Consider the following 20,915-nt stretch of genomic DNA (forward strand, 5'->3'; position numbering starts at 1 on the left):
TGAGGACTGTTTGCCGCATATACACAATAATCCCGTCTCCTACACACTTCCCCTTCAACCGGACATCAGTTCGTTTGGGTGACTTCCGGTAAAATAAAATGTTACACAACGATATATTCACGAAGTGTAGTGGAATGATTATATGGTTACTGTACAACTCGACGTGTCGAAGTCCTTTGGCGACATATCGCCAATTCGAAGCAATGAAATCGCAAAGTAGAAGTAGGCAAAATCCATGTCTCTTTTGAAACCAATTTCAGCAATTCCTCCATGAAAACCAAGGGCCCGTGAAAACCTATTGCACACTGAAAATTGTCTAAAATGAATTTCATATTAATTGAGAAGAGGTGACTGATAGTTCTTTATTATGTGCACCCACCTTTGGCGTCCACAACGAACGTCTTCATCGTCTTTACAGATGTCGTATTAATAACTATTTCCGGTGTTCCATTGTAACTGAGAGCATTTATCACTTGTCTCGATCTCCAGGTGTAATAAACCTTTCTGAAATATATGCATGCCAATGTTCAATAGGGAATATTAAAAAGTAACTGGTTGTTTCGTGTTGGAGGAATTGAGTGAGCGCTGCTTTCATCAGCACTTCAGTTACACACTCTTCAAAAAAAGAAACGCATAGGCGTTTTCAGCAGTTCATTTCATTATATTAGGACAGCAATAGTCATTGACATAGACAGTTCCTAGGTTTGAATCCCGTTAATCATGTCATGGTTGATGTGTATTGCGCACATACGCATTCCAAAATGCGCAATTGGGCGTTTGGAAGCACTGGAGTCCTAGTCTGCCGTTGCAAGACACTTCAACGTTCACCACAGCACCATATCTCGATTATGACCCGCTTCAATTCAATTCTATCCAAGATCGTCCCAAAAGTGGAAGACCAAGAGTCACCACTCCTGCTCAGGACCGATTCATCCAAGTGCTTCACCTACGTCACCAATTTGCTACAGCAACGGACACTGCAGGAGAGGTGCCTGGTCTTCGAAGAATTTCCGACCAAACCACCAGAAATCGTCTGAGAGAATTGAGAATTCGAGGATATCGACCAAAAGTTGCACCTGTCCTGACACGACTACACAGACAACGACGTGGCCAATTGTGCAACATGGTATAGACATGGAACCTGGGAAACGCATGGAACGCGTTTGGTTCAGCGATGAATCGCGTTTCCTCCTAAAAATCAAAGACGTGATGGGAGACAGCGTGTCTATTGACGACGACACGAACGACTGAGTTGACATTTAACGTGACGTCAGCAGTGTTAATTCAGCCATATATTGACGAGTGACCTATAGTGAGTGAGTAAGCTAAAATGTAACGTGACGTCAGCAGTGTTATTTCAGCCATATATTGACGAGTGACCTATAGTGAGTGAGTGAGCTAAAATGTAACGTGACGTCAGCAGTAATATTTCAGCCATATATTGACGAGTGACCTATAGTGAGTGAGTAAGCTAAAATGTAACGTCAGGTCGGCAGTAATATTTCAGCCATATATTGACGAGTGACCTATAGTGAGTGAGTAAGCTAAAATGTAACGTCAGGTCGGCAGTAATATTTCAGCCATATATTGACGAGTGACCTATAGTGAGTGAGTGAGCTGACATTTAACGTCACGTCGGCAGTAATATTTCAGCCATATAGTGTCTATAGTGTCTATGAAAAGATAAGAGTGAACTGTTGCAAAGAGACAGAACTGATTATGCTTTACATAAATATACAATAAGTAGTGGATAAAAAGCTCACCTGTTATACATGTCAGGCTGGAGACGATCGCTTAAGCTAAGTCGTTTTTCAAAATGGTGTAAACGCTTAGGTGCCCAGTTGATTATCTGGTACACATGCAGATCTTCTCTGGACATGATGAACATAATGTCGGTGTGGTTGTCGATGGCAAATGTAATCACTTTCACTAAAAGAAATAATATCAATCATTACATGTGTGATATTTGGGATTACTCTTTCTCAATCTCATATGCTGCGTCACTGAGATTGCTGTCTTGATGTGCCTCAGAATGACAGTGGTTTCGTATCCAAATGGGTCTCAACCCACAGAGAAACTAAAATCTGTATTTTACTGAAAAAGTGTGATCCTATATAAAATAGTCTACATTTTAAGCACTGTTTGAAAGGCTTTATACATTAATATGGATAATCACGAAGCGATTCCAGTTTACAGTTGAACATTTTGTAGAATTCAAACGCGATGACAAAACTGAGTGAGTGACTGAGTTTAGTTTCACGCCGCACTCAGCAATATTGCGGGTGTCTGTAAATAATCTAGTCGGGACCAGACAATCCAGTTAGCAAGGTGACAAAAGCCTATCTATGGAAGCGCATTAGTACTACAGTGTAAAATATTTTACCATCTCCGTAGATCATAGTTTCATGTACAAAGATAATGCTTACATATATCTACACGATACTAAAACTTACGTAAAGTATGTCAATAACCTACGAAGGAAAAGGTATCATCTAGTACTGAATATCAACTTCTATATATCCTCTATAAACTACCGGCCAATAGAAAGTTATCACTGACTTCACCTGACCAAAAATAGAACCAAAGACTGACATGAATGATTTTACAACCAGAAATCATTTTCCAATAATTTTACTGAAAGTTCATTGTAATGCTCGTCCTGAGCAATTCATTAAGAAAGGGTCAAGGGGTCAACATTTGAAAAATACACAAATCAGAGTTCATTAAAATAAGTCACATAATGAGGCATGAGTCAGGGAACACTTCATCAATAGCGAATGTGACCACCCTGGTAATCGGTAGACGTCAACACGTCTCCTCACTGACGTCGTCATGGGGACCATGTTGCGTTTTGGCGAATGTTTTCTGCTTGAGTTCTAACCTGTACAGGTTCTTTTATACAATTACTCTAAAATTGATAAATTTCTTTATATACTGAACATCATTAAAACGCACTAGTCTAAAATAATCCATATTTTCATCAAGATGGATTTCAGCATGGTAATGAATATAACTAACATAAAGGCGAAGGGCATGTCGAGTTGGAAAAATGCCTTAGAAACAAATTCCTGTGCACAGTATGCAGCCACGCCATGAAAAAGCGCGAATTTCATTCTGAAATCATACTGACTGTGACATTAAAAGCAGGTGTATGAAAACCGATTCTCATTGCTTCACTAACGATTGTGAAACGAGGACAGAGATTCCGAGGTTAACACCTCACGAAAGAGAACGTGCACTAGGCATGATTCAGGTTGGCACCAGCAGCAGGGATATTGCTCGACAACTTTGACTTGGCCACTCCACCATCGTTAGGCTTCATAGACGACATCAGTAGACATGCAGTACCCGTGACCTTCAATGACCTTGGCAACAACGTGTTACGACGCTCCATCAGGATCGCCATATTGACCTTGTCCATATCAGTAATTGAACACTGCCGACTGCCAGGACTGCTGCACTAGTTCAAGGTTGACGTGGGGTCATCAGCGCTAACTCCATGCGACGCCGTCTACACGCTACAGGGCTCCATGCTCGACGTCCTTACGTTGGACCAATTCTGACTGACAGACACAGTAGTGAGCGTATACAATGGGCTAGCAGGCATTTTCAGTAAAGGTTACAACAATTGCATGGTGTGGTAGTCACTGACGAGTCATGTCTTCATCTACGTAATGCTGACGGCCGACTACGTGCTTGGCGCAGACGTGGTGAACGTTGATGATGCTGAAGAGTGTGTGGTTCAGACAGACCTTTGGGTGGCGAAAGTATCATGGTCTGGGCTGGATTAAATTACAATCACAGGACTGCCTTCATGTCTGTCAAGGGAGAGTTAATGCCCTTTATTACCGTGAGCAGATTCTTCAGAATCACATCGTATCTGTCATCAGTCACCACTAAGATGTCCTTACATTTCAACAGGACAACGCACGTGCACACACAACAAGACTTTCCATGCAGTATCTGGCCCAGCAACACATCCAGGTTATTCATTGGCCAGCACAGTCGCCAGATGTATCCCCCATGGAGCACTTGTGGGACGAAATTGGTCAAAGTCTTTCGCGGCGACAACAGATGCAAAACAACATGGAACTTGAGGCTGCACTACTGCAGAAGTGAAATGCCATCCTCAAGAACTCTATTCGGACGCTTATTGACTCAATGAAGAGACGTTGAACTGCATGTGTCAATGCAAATGGCGGTCACACGCGATATTGACTTTTCGATTTGACCCCACGTGTGTTTGATCCTTTCTGACTGTGGAACATTTCAATGAATGAGCGTCTTTTCTGTGTTGTTGTTTTTGTCAATCGTCCATCAGTTATTATCCACTCAAAAAATATCAATTCCTTACACGTGCTTTTAATAATCTGAACTTTTATAAGTGGTGCGTTTTCAATATATTTTCTCGAGTAAACGACAATAGTTCCGGGTCTGTCTTGACGAGTCTGTATTGGAGTAATATATCCAGAGCTACTGTTCATATACATGTATATGTGTCAACATTTTGTTCAATAAACATATTTGCTGAACCGATTGCTTATAAATACGTTTACACATGTAGACATATATACCAATCTATTTTAATGTTTGACCTGAAGTTAGTTGGGTTTTTTATTTGGCCTTTTTGTATTTTTGCAAATGAAATCCTTCAAACTTATCAGCGTTACAATACGAAGAAAACGTTTTACTTACAAATTCATTGGACAAAACTAATCATTTCATATTTTAATAAACCGTTTCCAGCAAGGGTCGTACCTTCAAACGTCAGTTTCGCAAGATAAAAATATGATATATGGAGATGAAAGTACCCTCTACGTAGATGTAAGTTTCATGTCCAAAAAGTTAAATTTGTAGTTTGAATTTTCAATATGGCATCTTATAAAAATAGCAAATGGCACCAGTTCGCCACTAGACTCGACTGTATAACAACTTTCATCAAGAAATATTCAGCTGTTTTGGAGACAGATGGCCGGACATACTATATGCTATACATGCGGTTATCTCACGGTTAATGCTGTTATAGCAACTCCGCACTGACAATAGTCATCTGTCTGATTGGCCCCTGATAGTAGCCAGCCTTTTGATTGGCTACAAATGAAATATACACAGTCAGTCTTGAGTACATAAAGGTCAAGTCGTCAATGGCGAAAGGGCACAGCACAAACCTGACTGAGATGAAAAAATGAAGGGTTTCAGCATCTCGGAAACAATCTCTACAGGGATATTGGCTGGAATTGTGTTTTACAGGAGTGTTTACGGTGAATATTTTGCAATTGTCAAGAAACGAACGGGGTGCGTTGACCTTGTTACACCCCTTCCCTTTAATACATTGCTTAGAGACAATGATTTGAAGCAAGTTCTTACTTACCCCGAGATGTTAGCCTGGACAGAATATAGCTTAGCAGCAGTCCAAAACCGCCATTAAATAAATCAAGAGAATAGCCGTTGCTCATGACTTCAATCACTGGACTCTCTGGTACAAACTTTATATTGCTGAGTGCAACGACACCTTATAAACGAAAACAACAAGCAAACGTGGTTTAATATTTTCGTCGAAAACATCCACATGAACCTAATGTCGTGGACGGTCTCTAAAACCAGCGTCATGAATTCAAAAGCATTTTATCAAAGACGTCTGAATAAAACTCACTTGGAACCCTCCGCTTACGTGACACCGATCGCTTTTTTGCAAGCCTAAAATGGATTGTGCTTCCATATCGTAGGGTGATCCAGAAGATTTTGTTAGATGCTTGATGGTAGTGAACCTCTTTGACATGTTCAGTCACAATGAACATCTGTACCAATGTCAGCTTCACGACGCCAGGCTCGAGGGAAAACGTGTACTTACACAGGTAGCGAGGTCTGCATATCATGAAGAGTATCTGAGGACAGCGAGTTAGCAATTAACATCAGCAACATCTCAGACACACAGCGACGATGATCCATGATGATAAGATATTACGGTAAGTGAGTGAGTTTAGTTTTAGGCCGCACTCAGCAATATTCCAACTATATGGCGGCCGTCTGTAAATAATCGTGTCTGGACCAGACAATCCAGTAATCAACAGCATGAACATCGATCTACGCAGTTGGTATACGATGACATGTGTTAACCAAGTCAGCGAGCCTGACCACCCGATTTTTTTAGTCACCTCTTATGACGAGCATGGGTTACTGAAAACCAATTCCAACCCGGATCTTCACGGGTAAGACAGTAAGGGAGGTACACCCGTGTATCGCAAAACAAAGCCATCTGGCGTTAATCCACTTCCGGTTTGTCAAAGAGGTCCAAGATCGTCTGAATGGTTTTGTGGACACAATACATTAACCTGCCTTGCCCTCGGTGTTAAAGTCATAAAGCATGAACTGGTCGACTCGCGGTCAGTAAAAGACACGAGTCTGATTGGGATATACATGTTACACTGTAGAAAGGGCACTATGAAAACAACAATAGTCCGAATGAGTAGAAGATCACTCACACGCGCATGCATTTCGCTTTATCATTGCAATAATCCTGACGTCAAACCATATTTCATCATCTCAAAAGATATTTGCTAATTTCATGAAATACACAGGCAAAGACTTATTTACTATAGTATAAACATCATACCTGTATCTCTAATAATACAGTTTACTCCTCTGAATAACTACATGTATTACCACCATACAGATGTAATATTGCTGAGTGTGGCGTTAAACAACAAAACATTTATTTCGTTCTTTTGCGTTTGGTTTTGTCATTCATTCCTTCAGGGTCAATGGATAAAGAGATTAAGTTAAATGAAGTTCCTAAGCTATGGTTAATGCTAGCATAATTGTTACTATGAAAGATTTAGGTTGTTGTTGTTGTTTCATGTGTATGTTTTCACCCAATGCATACAGGGTTCATGAAATAATTTTCCTTTGGAGATTCAGTATTACAGCTGTTTTAGGCTAAACATGTGTGACATAACGGGTGGTCAGGTTCCGTAACTCTGTTCATCGAGTGAAGGACGGCCTGCATCGTTGCGCACAACGTTAATCGCTGGTTTGTCGTGGCCAGAAAAAGCTAATTATAGCATATGATGTTCCGGTTTATACGTAACTGTCACGCAACTAATAAAGATTAAAATTGTGGTCAAATTTGTAAGACACTGGTTAGAATTTATCTTCAGCAATCTTGACGGGATCGGGGTTATCGAGCTGTTTGAAACACCAAGTCATTGTGCTGGAATATTGCTTAGTGTGGTGGTAAAGAACAACGAAACAAACGATTCGGATTCATATGATATTAAACACAAATACACATTTCAAGAAAGGTATAGTTATGTGATTTCTGAGAGATTGTGTGACAGAATCTTCAAAATGACCGCACTGATACCACCATGGTTGTTAGCACTACAAAATAAGACAATTTGTTCCACTCTGAAAACATTTTTACATTCGTTTTGGTTTGGATGTTTTGCTATTTAATTCTTCCTTGAGGGCCCGTTTATTCAGGAAGTAAGTTACATTCAACATATTCTAACGTATTGATACCCCTGGCAGCTGAATTGGTTGCTGTTACAATACCTTCTTTTGAAGCTGCTGGTACGTCTGCAATGATGATGCGGTAGATATGTCACAGGTCCAAGACGTCTGTTCAGAGACGTATCGATGGTCACTTAGCCTTGTGCTGGTAGCCAGGACGGAACACCCAACCAAAGGGGTGCTGGGAGATGCAGGTCCACTACTTCCTGAACTGGCAATCCATTTTCCAGTTGTTGTGTAGTCAAAAGTCACAGTCTGTGTGTCAACCGAGATCCTTGTCATCACAAGGACGCAGACCAGAGGTGCATATACCATCATCAGATTCATCCTCAGTCAGCGTTCTTCCACTGAATGTTGAGGGTTTAGTTAGATTATATTATGACTCCGACTCTGAGTGTCTCTGTTATCAAGTAATATTTATGTATCCTGTTGACATTGATCAATATATGAAGTATATTTTAGTATATGTGGTCATATCATAAGCGCAAGCTAAATTTGTTACAAAAATCTATGGACAGACGTATTGGGTAAGACAAGCGACAAGACCCTTTCTTTATTCATAAGAAATTCGAAAGTAAATTTCCGACTGGATCATAAGCATGCGTTTGTGAATCGCCTTGAAACAGTGATGGTGCCAGGTGTTCATGAAGTGTGTGTGTCCAGCACCCTGGTGGCACCCTTCACAAACACACGTGCAGTTGTTTGTTTACCATTAATTTTGTATTGATGTTTCTGGAGCTTTGGAATCCAGCACAATAGAGAAATGGACATGTTTAGAGATCTGTAGGTCTCCGAGTGACGACAAAAGTAGATAGATTGGGTAGATTTCTTCCTCAGTTAACACGTTGTTCTCGTATGAGTGGCATGATTTAATAGGTCATTTGTCTGTTTGATCAGATAGTCAATGTAGTGATGCCTAAATATGATCTATTTATCATCTGAAGCATTCTCAGTGACACCAACTGCAAACAGTACATGTATGGCTGCCATGTTCTGGCCGACAGAAAGCTGGGACATAACGTGTTCTTTCAGGTTTTGTATTCTACCGATGACAACATTATGCACTGACTTGACACAATTTATTTTGGCCAACAATTTCTGCAGTGTCTCTTTAGCATAAATAAATACACATTTTACACGTTTACATTCAATTCCACATATGACGTTTTCAGTTTGCAAAATGCGTCTTTAAGGAGCATCGAGGCAACATGTTTTATATATGTATGTGCTTTGGACTTGAATTAAGGATCAATCATCAAAATACAGACGTGAAACATCATCATCAGATTAAGGGCCTGCACCTGCTTCAAGGGCGAGAATGTTCGTTTTAAGCAAAGACTGTTCTTTGATGAAATTATGTGTTTGCTTAATTCACGCATGCACGCAGGATGGCAAGGGTCATCATCAGCTCAGACGCATTTCAGACGCACGTAACCACAGACCGCCCTGCCTGGTCGAACACACTGAGGACATCTCGGAGAGTATAAAGTCTGCACAACACGGCAGAATTTCTGCCTCATCCATAGTGTCAGAAGGGCTGTGAAAGCAATCCCGGTACTCTCCCAATGTCAGACACATTCTCTACTACTTAAGTTTGAAGGCACCAAAGTAGAAATAATAGTAGTATTAGTAATAGTAATAGCAGCAGCAACGAAGAAGTAGTAGTAGTAGTAGTGAGTGAGTGAGTGAGTTCTACGCCACTTTTTAGCATTATTCCAGCAATATCACGGCGGGGGACACCAGAAATGGGCTTCACACATTGTACCCATGTGGGGAATCGAACCCAGGTCTTCGACGTGACGAGCGAACGCTTTAAACACTTGGTTACCCCCAAAGCCCCTAGTAGTAGTAGCAGTAGTAGTAGAAGTAGAAGTAGTAGTAGTAGTCCAAGCAGTAGTAGGATATGTTATATGAGCTGTGACAAAATTACTGTTTTTATATTTGTATTGAATAGTTTTATTGTATGTTGTCTTTGAAGAGAAACTGCTTTCGGTATAAACAGTCATGCTGTCGGTTAAGGAAACTGGTGCATATATCTTTGTTCCAAACTGGGCCACAATTATTAGCCGTTCTGGTTTGATGAAGAATCCATTGTTTGGCAGTGTCACGGTTCCTGTCCTGTGATTGTAATACAAACTCATCTAGAGCTTTTTGGTGTCTAGTGCGACTGCAGAATATATGTGTTTCTGAAACTAGAAGTGATTCCATAAAACAAGACGCAGTGATGCCTCATGGCTATTACAGGTAACTTTATGAAGTATATTGCGTTGGTAATTTTATTCACTGCATGACCAGTGTGATTACACACATGGCATCCTGGTTAGTCAAATGAATATGGTATCATATATGCTGCATCTCTATGTTACGTTAGAATACATTGGGCGGTGGGGTAGCCTAGTTATTAACGGGCTCGCTCGTCACGCCGAAGACCCGGGTTTGACTCCCCACATAGGTACAAAGCCCATTTCTGTTGTCCCCTGCCGTGATATTGCTGAAATATTCCTAAAACCATTCTCGCACTGGCTTTGTTGCAGCCTAAAGGCACGCCTTGCACGTAATATTGTGGCCTGAATGTATTATGATTTATCCAGTTAACCTTCAGTCGCACTTAATACGCGTGATGAGATGACAGGAGTTGAGTTTATAGATTCTGGGGGTTAATAAAGATGCCAAAACGAATCCTAATCACCCAGAGTGATCAGTTGTCAGTGATTTATAGGCATCAACTATGCGAAGCGGCTGAGAATAATTACGCTTGTCTGAGTGATAATAAATACGGGACTATTTTATAGCTCACAGATAAAATTATATTAATACAGAAGAACGAGAATGTGAAATGATAAACTGATTTCCTGGAAACACTCACGAATTAGTCAATGGTGATTGTTGCTTCACTATAAGTTGACATTTGGGCTTATGACTTAGTTCATTTTGAATTGGAGACTGGAATTTGAGTAAAAAGGTACTGCAAATACTCTTAAGGTTTCACTTCATTTTCTCTTAGTTTGAAGTCTTTGGCAACATGGCATAATTGTGACATTTTTGTCATTAATAATATCGGTGTTTGTGAAAGGAGTTTTCCGAAACATGAACGCCATCGTAACACTCAGTCTGTGTAGTCGACAAAAATGGTTCTTCTAGTGGTTTTGGCACTTATTTCATTTTTTGTAGCACTCATGAAAATATGGTATTATTGGGAGGAAGCCAGTACTCATTGGAAAGTGGTCTCCAGATTGCATATAGTTTCTATGCACTGGAGAAAATTAACATAAACATGCAGGTTCAGCTTGTACGCTACTAGCAATAATGAAAGAGATCTGAATTTGCCTCTAACAATAGTATTAATTTCTACCTTTCTGATCTCATCTTGGATTTAATACGTGGGGCGCCCTCGTGGTTAAAATAATGCCTACCACAAAATTGATGGAAGCGATGTTAATCCATACTCCTCACTTCAAGTGTTATATAATTTTTTAAGCCTGTCAATCTTAAATGTATCTGTTTTAGCATATACTACGTGATCACGGATATGACATATGTCACGGATACCACAGCCGTGGACTGACAAACAAGATGATATGACCAAAGTCCCAAACAGCTGGGTGGAATCAAACAAGGTTTTCTCGCCTGAATAACATCTTAAGTTCAGTCCCCTTGGGTACCAAGAGTTGGTTACTCAGAGACACACTAAGCCCTGTTTTGTGACCGTGCAAGATTTGGATGTGCACTGTTGTCAGTGTTTTGGAATGAGTTTGACTTCCATGAATTATCTTGCCTTTATTGTTGCTGACTCACTTCTAAGATGCCAATCAAGCAGATGCACGCCAGTAAGCAGAAGTTTCTCTGAAGTTTTGTCAGAATTGGACCGCCGTGACACCTTTTTTGTTTATGGGATCACGTTTCCTTTTTAGCCCTGCGTAAAGTTTTGATGTAATGATCAGGCATACATATGTTCAGAATATGTTTCTGTTTAAGGTCTGAGAAAATTAAAAGATTTGTACATCGCCTGCCTATAGCAACATATTTTACGTCAGTCAAGCGCGATTGGTCGTGGTCACATTGAATGACTTTTCCTGGCTCCTTAGGATTTTTTTATGCTTCACTCTTTATTATTCCAATACATTATGTTTTAATATTTTTTCAATAAATCAAATTCAAATATGAAATACTGGTTATTCATTAGAATCTTCAATATTATTTTTAACCAAACACTTCTGTTTGTGGATTAACTACAGTTCATCATCTGGATACCAACGCACAGCAAAGCGTTTACTCGCTAATATATGTGTGTTGCTGAAGACCAATTCTAACCCGGATCTTCACGCGTGACAAGGATCTTGAAAGAATATATCGTGTCATTTCCCTCTCTTGCAGATATATTCTGGCACTTCATGGCTCGTTCTTCAGCGACCGCCTCCGTGGTGTAGTGGTTAGAGCATCCGCCCGGAGAGCGGAAGGTCGCGGGTTCGATCCCCGACCGCGTCATACCAAAAGACGTTGAAATATGGTACTTGTTGGTCCCTGCCTGGCGCTTGGCATTAATGGGTACATCAAGGACTGGTCGGTTCGGAGTTAGTATAATGTGTCTGAGTGGGGTATTCATGCTTCACAGCGGCCTGGTATCTCAGTGAGCTAGCACTATAAAACCAGTATGGGCTAGTACAAGCAGCCGCACATATACATACACACGCGTGCACGTCGTCATATGAGCGAAATATTCTCAAGCACGACGTTAAACCCAATTTCACCTCACCTCACTTCACCTCACCTCACCGTTCTTCAGCGCCACTCATTACAATGAGTCATGCCCCTTTTCCCCTTACCTCTCATTACTTGCATTTGCTTCAAACCTAAATGGCGGCAGTGCCAGTGAAGATAATCTCATCCATAATCAAGATCTGTACTGTTATAAAAAACGGGTCTTATCTTGAGTGCATCAGATCATTTGCGCAAGATGATAAAAACATGATAGTATTGTGGAAATATGATTAAGCTTTTATTTCAAGAATTTTCTCAAATGTATAATGGTATAATATATAATCATTTTATCAACCTCTTCAGCTACATCGTGTATCTTGTAGTGATTGTGTTGAACTTAATGCCGCACTAAACAATAGTTAAGCATGCTATGTTTTTACCAATCTGGTGTCATTTGGGATTAGATCTTTGTTAGGTAATTGGGATAAGAGATAATGTTGCTTGTGTGTCAGGTGGGATGTGAGAATATTCACTTGGCTTCAGATTGGACGGGAGACAATGTTTGGCAGATAGGCGTCAGTTGGGACTTGAGAAGATCTCTGGTAGGTAGACTGAAGGGCGTCGATTTCGCGTAAGTAGAATCAGGATCGTTATGCTTTCATCAGAATCCATTGATATCACCTGTAGACTAAAACCGGAAAACAAATTGCCTCATTATTTACTGTGGTCAGATACTTGTAATTATACTACCAACATAAAGCAAGAGTCATTGGAAAATGACAATTCCATCTCCATCCCACCTAACCAATTAATAATGGGTGCCAGTTTGAATCTTATGAGTAGTTCAATCAATTATAAGAGACATATATTATAATATATAACATATAAATGAATATAAATATCCTATTCAGTAATGTAAGTATCATCAACCTAGATGATAAATATATGTTACACTGTTTAATAAAAACAAAACGTGCATATCATAACTGTTTCTTACCTTCCACGACCAGACAAGTACAATTCTCGTCCATGGATGGCCGGAGCGTCACATCGCTATCCCCTTTCACTGTCTGCAGTGATGTTGTTTTTGTGGTGTTCATGTTGTAGATAGACCATGCACCTCCCTCACAGGTGTACACTTTACTGCCTGGGGTCAATATCCAGAGCTTGTCACTCACAAATAAAGTACACTGGCATCTTATTTTATAAAACCGAATTTTGCTTCAGGGATCGTTCACAATTTATGGCAGGGGGTGATGATGACGTTTTTACGTGTGTGTGTGTGTGTCTCTCTCTCTCTCTCTCTCTCTCTCTCTCTCTCTCTCTCTCTCTCTCTCTCTCTCTCTCTCTCTCTCTCTCTCTCTCTCTCTCGGCATGCAGGGGTGTGGGGGTGGATGTTGGGGGGTTGCTTACTTTGTACATAAATTTTAGGCGGGGTTATTCACATTCTCCATACAAATCATCATCACCCCCCTAGCCATAAATTATGAACGGTTCCTTAGTTTCAGCCAATTTTGTTTGTATATTAAATGAGACAATTTAGAAAAAGACGATTTGCTGTAATGAAATAGTAATGGCTAAGCTCTTTGGCGAATCTACGTTAGTGTATCTAAATGAGGTATTACCTCTCAAGTCAAGTAGACAGGGGTTTTGCCTGGAGAGCGGAAGTCACGTCATACCGAAAAAGGAAATGCTTACCGAAAGTCAACATTAGCATATCTTTACTGAAGCTTTGCAGCAGTAGTTACTGTCTGTAAATATCGAGTAAATTCCTAGACATAGAAAGTATCGACAGAAAATTTTAAAGCTGTGTACACGAAATTCTAAAATTTATTACACTGGTTTTGACATACAACAAATTCATGCCTCTCTTGAGACAAATTTCAGCAATTCCTGCATGAACCCCAGTGGCTCACGAAAACATCTTATATGTGCCATGGATAAACCTATTGCACGTTGACAATTGTTTACCTAGGGACATGAACTTCATATTATTTGGGAAGGTATGCACCCACCTTTGGTGTCAACAACGAACGTCTGCATCTTCTTTAAAGATGTCGTAAACGCTACTTCAGTCGTCCCGTCGTAATTGAAAGCATTTATCACTTGCCTCGATCCCCATGTGTAATAAACCTTTCTGAAATGTATGCATACCATGGTTTAATAGGGAATATCAAATAGCAACTGGCTGTTTCGTGTTGGAGGAACATCACTTCAGTTATATTAGGATATGTCTGCGTGATGCGGGGGAAAAATACAAATAGTTACCCGTCACTTTATGGAAACCAACGAGAATGTGTTTGAAACTAAAAAAAACGAGAAGGATCATAACCTTCGATCAGAGTGAGTGAGTGAGTTTACTTTTACGTCGCACTCAGTAATATTCCAGCTATATGGCGGTGGTCAGTAAATATTCGAGTCTGGACCAGACAATCCAGTGATTAACAGCATGGGCATCGATTTACGCAATTGGGATACAATGACATGTGTCAGCCAAGTCAGCGAACCTGACCACACAATCCCGTTAGTCGCCTCTTTCGACAAGCATTGGTTACTGAAGATCAATTCTGACCTGGGATCTTCACGGGTTCCTACTATCAGAGGTTACTAGAGGCCCAGTACAAGGGTTTATTTCTACTGTAGCTGAACCATTCCTTCTTTACTGAGGCAATGGACTAACTCATTATAAAAGGCCAGTTTCCACTGAGCCTCTCAACTCGGCTGGAATTTCGCAGCACCAGCAGTAACTGTTACGACCTACGTCTTGCCTGTGAACCTACTATTGACCAATCAGATTCATACTCTCACCTATCAATTCGCTTGAGTAAGTCTATTTCAAAACGCCGACGGCACACATTTGCAAATCGAACGAATCGTCCAAAATCGTTTTGTTTACAAATCGGATGTCTATTTTTCTTTATGTGTCTATGCCAGCCCAAATTCATTTCGGCCCAGTTCAGCAAGAGGGAACATGGACTTTTGTGGAAAGTTGACGTCCTTGAAACAGGTAGGTGTACTCGTTATGTTCATTTTTCTACATGCAATTACACGAAGGGTAATAGTTTGGTGGAATGGGATCGGATTTTCAAAGGTTACTGGACGATATAGTGAGTGAGTGAGGTAAACTTTAACGTCATTTGGCAGTGTTATTTCAGCCATATAGTGACTAGTGCATGTAACAATATAAGAGTGGACTTCTGGAAAAGGGAGATAACTGATGGGGTATACGCAAACCGCAAATACAAGTAATGCATAAAAGCTCACCTGTTATACATGTCAAGTTGGAGACGATCGCTTCTTATAGATGGCTTTGTAAAATGTTGTACACGCTTGAATACCCCTTTGAATATGTGGTATGTCCTCAGGCCTCTCTGGCCATGATGACAATGTTGTTAGTGTCGTTGTCGATGGCAAATGTAATCACTTGTACTAAAAGAAATAATATATTCAGCAGTAAAAACAACGTCAGTACGAATTCAAAATTAGATAGACACTGTAATCATTTCAGAAATGGACGTAATCAGCGGATCAAAAAATTTTTTGTTTACAATGTCCTGACACATCAATGAATAACTCAGCTCAATTCCAAGACATTACGTGAACGTTTGCAGTCCATTCAGACCTTTGACTTCAGTATCTAGTGAGACCACCACGAGCGGCAATAACTGCAGCACGCTGTCTATGCATGGAGTGCACCAATCGATTGATGAAGGCCATTGGCACCTTGAACCACCCTCTGAGAAAGGCTTGGGTTCGGCCTTGGTATGACATTATTCAGTCTCCTCTGAATTTCATCCCGAAGATGTTCAACTGGGTTTAAATCAGGACTAAGGGCTGGCCACTGCATATTGTTGACGCCATTCTGTTGTAGGAAGTCCCGTGTAGCTCTGGCAGTATGGGCCCGGGCATTATCATGCTGGAAAATGTTGTTCCGGTGACGTGCGAAATGTGGTATGACGTGGGGTCTGAGAGCTTGGTCGATGTAGCTCTTCATATATATGTGTGAACGTTTTGGTAAATGAATATATTTGCTAAGCCGATTGCTGCGGTTATTGTTTAATTTTTATGAAGCCCTAACTATATTTTTGCAACTGAGATCCTTTCAACGTATCAGCATTACAATACGAACAAAAATGTTTTACATAAAAAGCCATTTGACAAAACAAATTATTCCATATTTGAATAAACTTTTTCCAGCTAGGGTCGTAACTACAAACGTCAGATACGCACAATCATAATATCACATATGGAGATGAAAGTACCATCTATGTAGATATTAGTACCATCTCCATAAAGTTAAATTTGTAGTTTGAATTTTCAATGTTGCATCTTATAAAAACAGCAAATGGCACCAGTTCGCCACTAGACTGAACTGTATAACAACTTTCATCAAGAAATATTGAGGTGTTTTGGAGACAGATTGAGGGACATGCTGATTGCGATATCTCCCTGTTAATCCTGTTATACCAACTCCGCACTGATAATAGTCATCTATCTGATTGGCTCCTGACAATAGCCAGCCTTTTGATTGGCTACAAATTAAATATACACAGTCAGTCTTGGGTGCACCAAGGCCATGTTGTCAATGGCGAACGGACACGGCACAAACCTGACTGAGATGAAAAAATGAAGATAAACTCATTACGTCTTTTGGGTTTTAGCGTCTCTGAAAGAATCTCACAGGGATGTTGGCACGAATTTAGCCCCTAGTAAGACGCTAGCTCCCAAAATAATGGGTCATCATTTTGGTCATTTAGGCCTCATCTTGCAGCTTGACCTCGTTACACCCCTTTCCTTTAATCTAGAGCTTAGAGACAATATAAATCTTGATACTGTTTTAGTTACAAGCCCGAGAGGTTATCTTGGACAGAATTTAACTTGGCAGCAGTCCAAACACGCCATCAAATAAATCAGGAGCATACTTTTTGCTAATGACTTCAAACACTGGACTATCAATCGTGGTTTAATATTTTCGAAAACATCACAATGAACTTAGTATCATGAAAGGTCTCTAAAACCAGCGTCCGGATTTATTCAAAAGGTATTTACGAAAGACGTCTATGAATATAACTCACTTGGAACCCTCAACTCTCGTGGCTGCGATCGCTTTTCTGCAAGCCTCCAATGGATTGGGAATCCAAATCTTCTGGTGATCCAGAAGATTTTGTTAGATACTTGATGGTAGTGAACCTCTTTGACACGTTCGGTCACAATGAACTTCTGTATCAATTTGATGTTTGTGACGCCAGGCTCGAGGGAAAACGTGTACTTACACAGGTAGCGAGGTTCGCATATCATGAAGAGTATCTGAGGACATTCAACATCAGCAACATCTCAGACACACACATGACGATAAGTTACAGTAAGTGAGTGAGATGAGTTTTACTCCGGACTCAGCAATATTCCAACTATATGGCGGCCATCTGTAAATAATCGAGTCTGGACCAGACAATCCAGTGAGCGAACAGCATGAGCATCGATCTTCACGGGTACGATACAGTAAAGCAGGTACACCCTTATATCGCAAAACAGAGCTATCTGGCGTTAATCCACTTCCTGTTTGTCAAAGAGGTCTGAGATCGTATGCGTTGTTTTGGGGATAGAATGCATTAACCTGACTTGCCCTCGTTGTTAAAGTCATAAAGTATGATCTGGTCGTCTCGCGGTCAGTATGAGACACGTGTCTGATTGGGATATACATGTTACACTGTGGAAAGGGCACGATGAAAACAGCAAATAGTCCGAACGAAGATCACATACACGTGCATGCATTTCGCTTATCATTGCAATAATCCTGACGTAAACTCTATTTCATCATCTCCAAAGACGAATTTGATTGAATCCACATTTTACTGTAGTAAAAACATCATAACTGTATATCTAATAATACAGTTTACTTCTCTGAATGACTACATTTATTAACACCATACTGCTGGAATATTGCTGAGTGCAGAGTTAAACAACAACACTTATTCGTTCTGTTAACGTTTTGATTTGTCATTCATTCATTCAGGGTCAATTTATACAAAGAATACGTTAAAATGAAGGTTTGGATATGTTCCTAAGCTATGGTTAATGATAGCATATTGATACTATGAAAGATTTAGGTTGTTGCGTTACCATTTTTATGGTGTGTATGTGTTCACCCATAGTATGTAGGGTAAATGAAATATACTGAACATCATTGAAAACGCACCACCTATATTAGTTTGGATTTCCAAGAGCATAAATGAGCAATGATTGGTAAAGAAAAGAAACAAGAACCAATCCAGCAAAACAGTGAAGTTTTAATTCAGCTGACCATGAAAGAAAGGTGGAGTCAAATTGGAAAGTCAGTAACGTGTATGACCACCGTTAGCAGCAAAACAAGCTGTGCAACGTCTCCTCATTGAACTGATAAGTCTCTGAATAATGTTTTGAGGCAATGCATTCCACTCTTCTTGCAAGGCATTCTCAAGTTCCTCAAGGTTGTTGATCTGCGGGCGACGTGAGAGGCGTTGGCCGATGTAATCCCACAAGTGTTCAATGGGAGACAAATCTGGTGACAATGCAGGCCATGGAAGTAGAGGAATGTTGTTGTTTGCCAGAAACTGTGTTGCAACACGTGCAGTGTGCGCTCGAGCATTGTCCTGCTGGAATGTGTGCAGATCTTGATGTCGGTTAAAGAAGGGAACGACGTTGTTCTGAAGAATGGTGTCACGGTAGTAAAGGGCATTTACTCTGCCACGACAAACTACCAGAGTGGTTTTATGATGATAACTGATCTCTCCCCACACCATAATGCTTCCTCCACACCACCGATCTGTTTGCACAACACAGTCCTGATGGTAACGTTCTCCCCGTCGACGCCATACCCGTAGACGCCCGTCAGCATTTCGCAAGTGAAAACGTGACTCGTCGGAGAACACAACCACAAACGATGCTGTTCAGCCCATCGTCGGCGTTCACGGCGATGTCTATCAGTCAGGATGGGTCCAACATGAGGGCGTCGACACCGTAATCCTGCCGCACGGAGATGGCGTCGGACGGTGGAAGCACTGATCAAACCACGTCGGCCTTGGACAGCGTTGGCGGTTCTGGCCGTCGGCAAAGTACGATCCCGAACATGGCGCCGAACACGTGCCTGGCCAGGACGTTTAGCGGTCCCTGGTGGTTCCTGTTTGTTGGTACCTGTTGGCAAGTCTTATGATGGTGGAGTGATGGCAACCAAATCGTCTGGCAATAACCCTGCTTGATGTGCGAACCTGCAACATGCCCGACGCCTGTTCTCGTTCCTCTGGTGACAATCTTGGCATAGCAAAATAAACTTTACTTGCGGAGGTACAGCTAAAATGAGAACGTTTTTTTGCCGACTGTCATTTATACCCCTAATCAGCATGTTTTACGCATGCAATTTGTGCTTTTCGTGTGTGTTGTGCATGAATTTTGTTGTTGTCATGTGATGTGTTCCATGATGTGTTCGGGCAATCCGTTCTTTACTGTACAGCATCATTTATTCTTTTGTGTTATTAACAACATTTCCGATGTTCATTTTCAATGATGGTGCGTTTTCAATGATGTTCAGTATATTTTTCCTTTGGAGATTAAAGATTACAGCTGATACGGACTATAAATATGTGTGACATAACGAGTGGTCAGGTTCGGTAACTCGGTTCATCGTGTGTGTTGCGTATAACGTTAATGACTAGTTTGTTGAGGCCAGAAAAGCTAATTACAGCATATGATGTCCCCGCTTACAGGTAACTGTCCCGCAACTAATAAAGATTAAAATTGTGCTCAAATGTGTACGATTTTGGTTAGATTTGATCTTCAGCAATCTTGACGGGATCGGGTTTCCAGGCTCACTGAATTGGTTTGAAACACCACGTCATAGACTGACTGACTGACTGAGTTTGGTTTTACGCCGCTTTTAGCAATATTCCAGCAACATCACGGCGGGGACACCAGAAATGGGCTTCACACATTTTACCCATGTGGGGATTCGAACCCGGGTCTTCGGCGTGACGAGCGAACGCTTTAACCACTAGGCTACCCCACTGCCCCACCACGTCATAGAGCTGGAATATTGCTTAGTGTGGTGGTAAACAACAACCAAACAAATCTCTGTCACTAGTGGTTTTTTAACTAATGGGTGAGTTTCCCCCACCATTCCCCAAGACCCCACACTGAGCCAAGACCCCCTGCTTCTGCCCTGTCCTCCCACTCCAGCCAAACAATATGTGTGATTACCTTACAGATTTGATGACTTACAAAATCTGTGTATTTCATTGTCACATTGGGAAGGAAAGGGGACGTTTTCAAAAGGATTTCTATCTCATGGTAATATTTAACTGGAACATTGATGAGGTAATTGCTTCGTGACCAATGAAAGCAAACATACACGGCATTTTCCCAAATCAGTGATTGGAATGTACTTAGGTGGTAAGGATGTGTTGTTTTGTTCTCCAAACGTAGTGGTAAATCACTGATATTCCAATTTTTTTCGCTATTTATACAAGGCAGTAGAAAATATACTCTCCCAAAAAAGAAACGCATAAATGAATTTCAACAGTATCTTTATTTTGAAACATCTTGGAGGCTTTATGAGTGAATGAAATATAGCGAAATTGCACACTGGGAATGCAGACTTATCCGTCTTTGGCACCAACTCGAGGAAAGTCAGTTTGAGTGTCTCATGGAGACGTGTGGTGGCGCTGAAGTCAATA

This window comes from Haliotis rubra, unplaced genomic scaffold (assembly GCF_003918875.1).
Source record: "Haliotis rubra isolate DU_JTF1 unplaced genomic scaffold, ASM391887v1 Scf673, whole genome shotgun sequence".
Classification (NCBI taxonomy): domain Eukaryota; kingdom Metazoa; phylum Mollusca; class Gastropoda; order Lepetellida; family Haliotidae; genus Haliotis; species Haliotis rubra.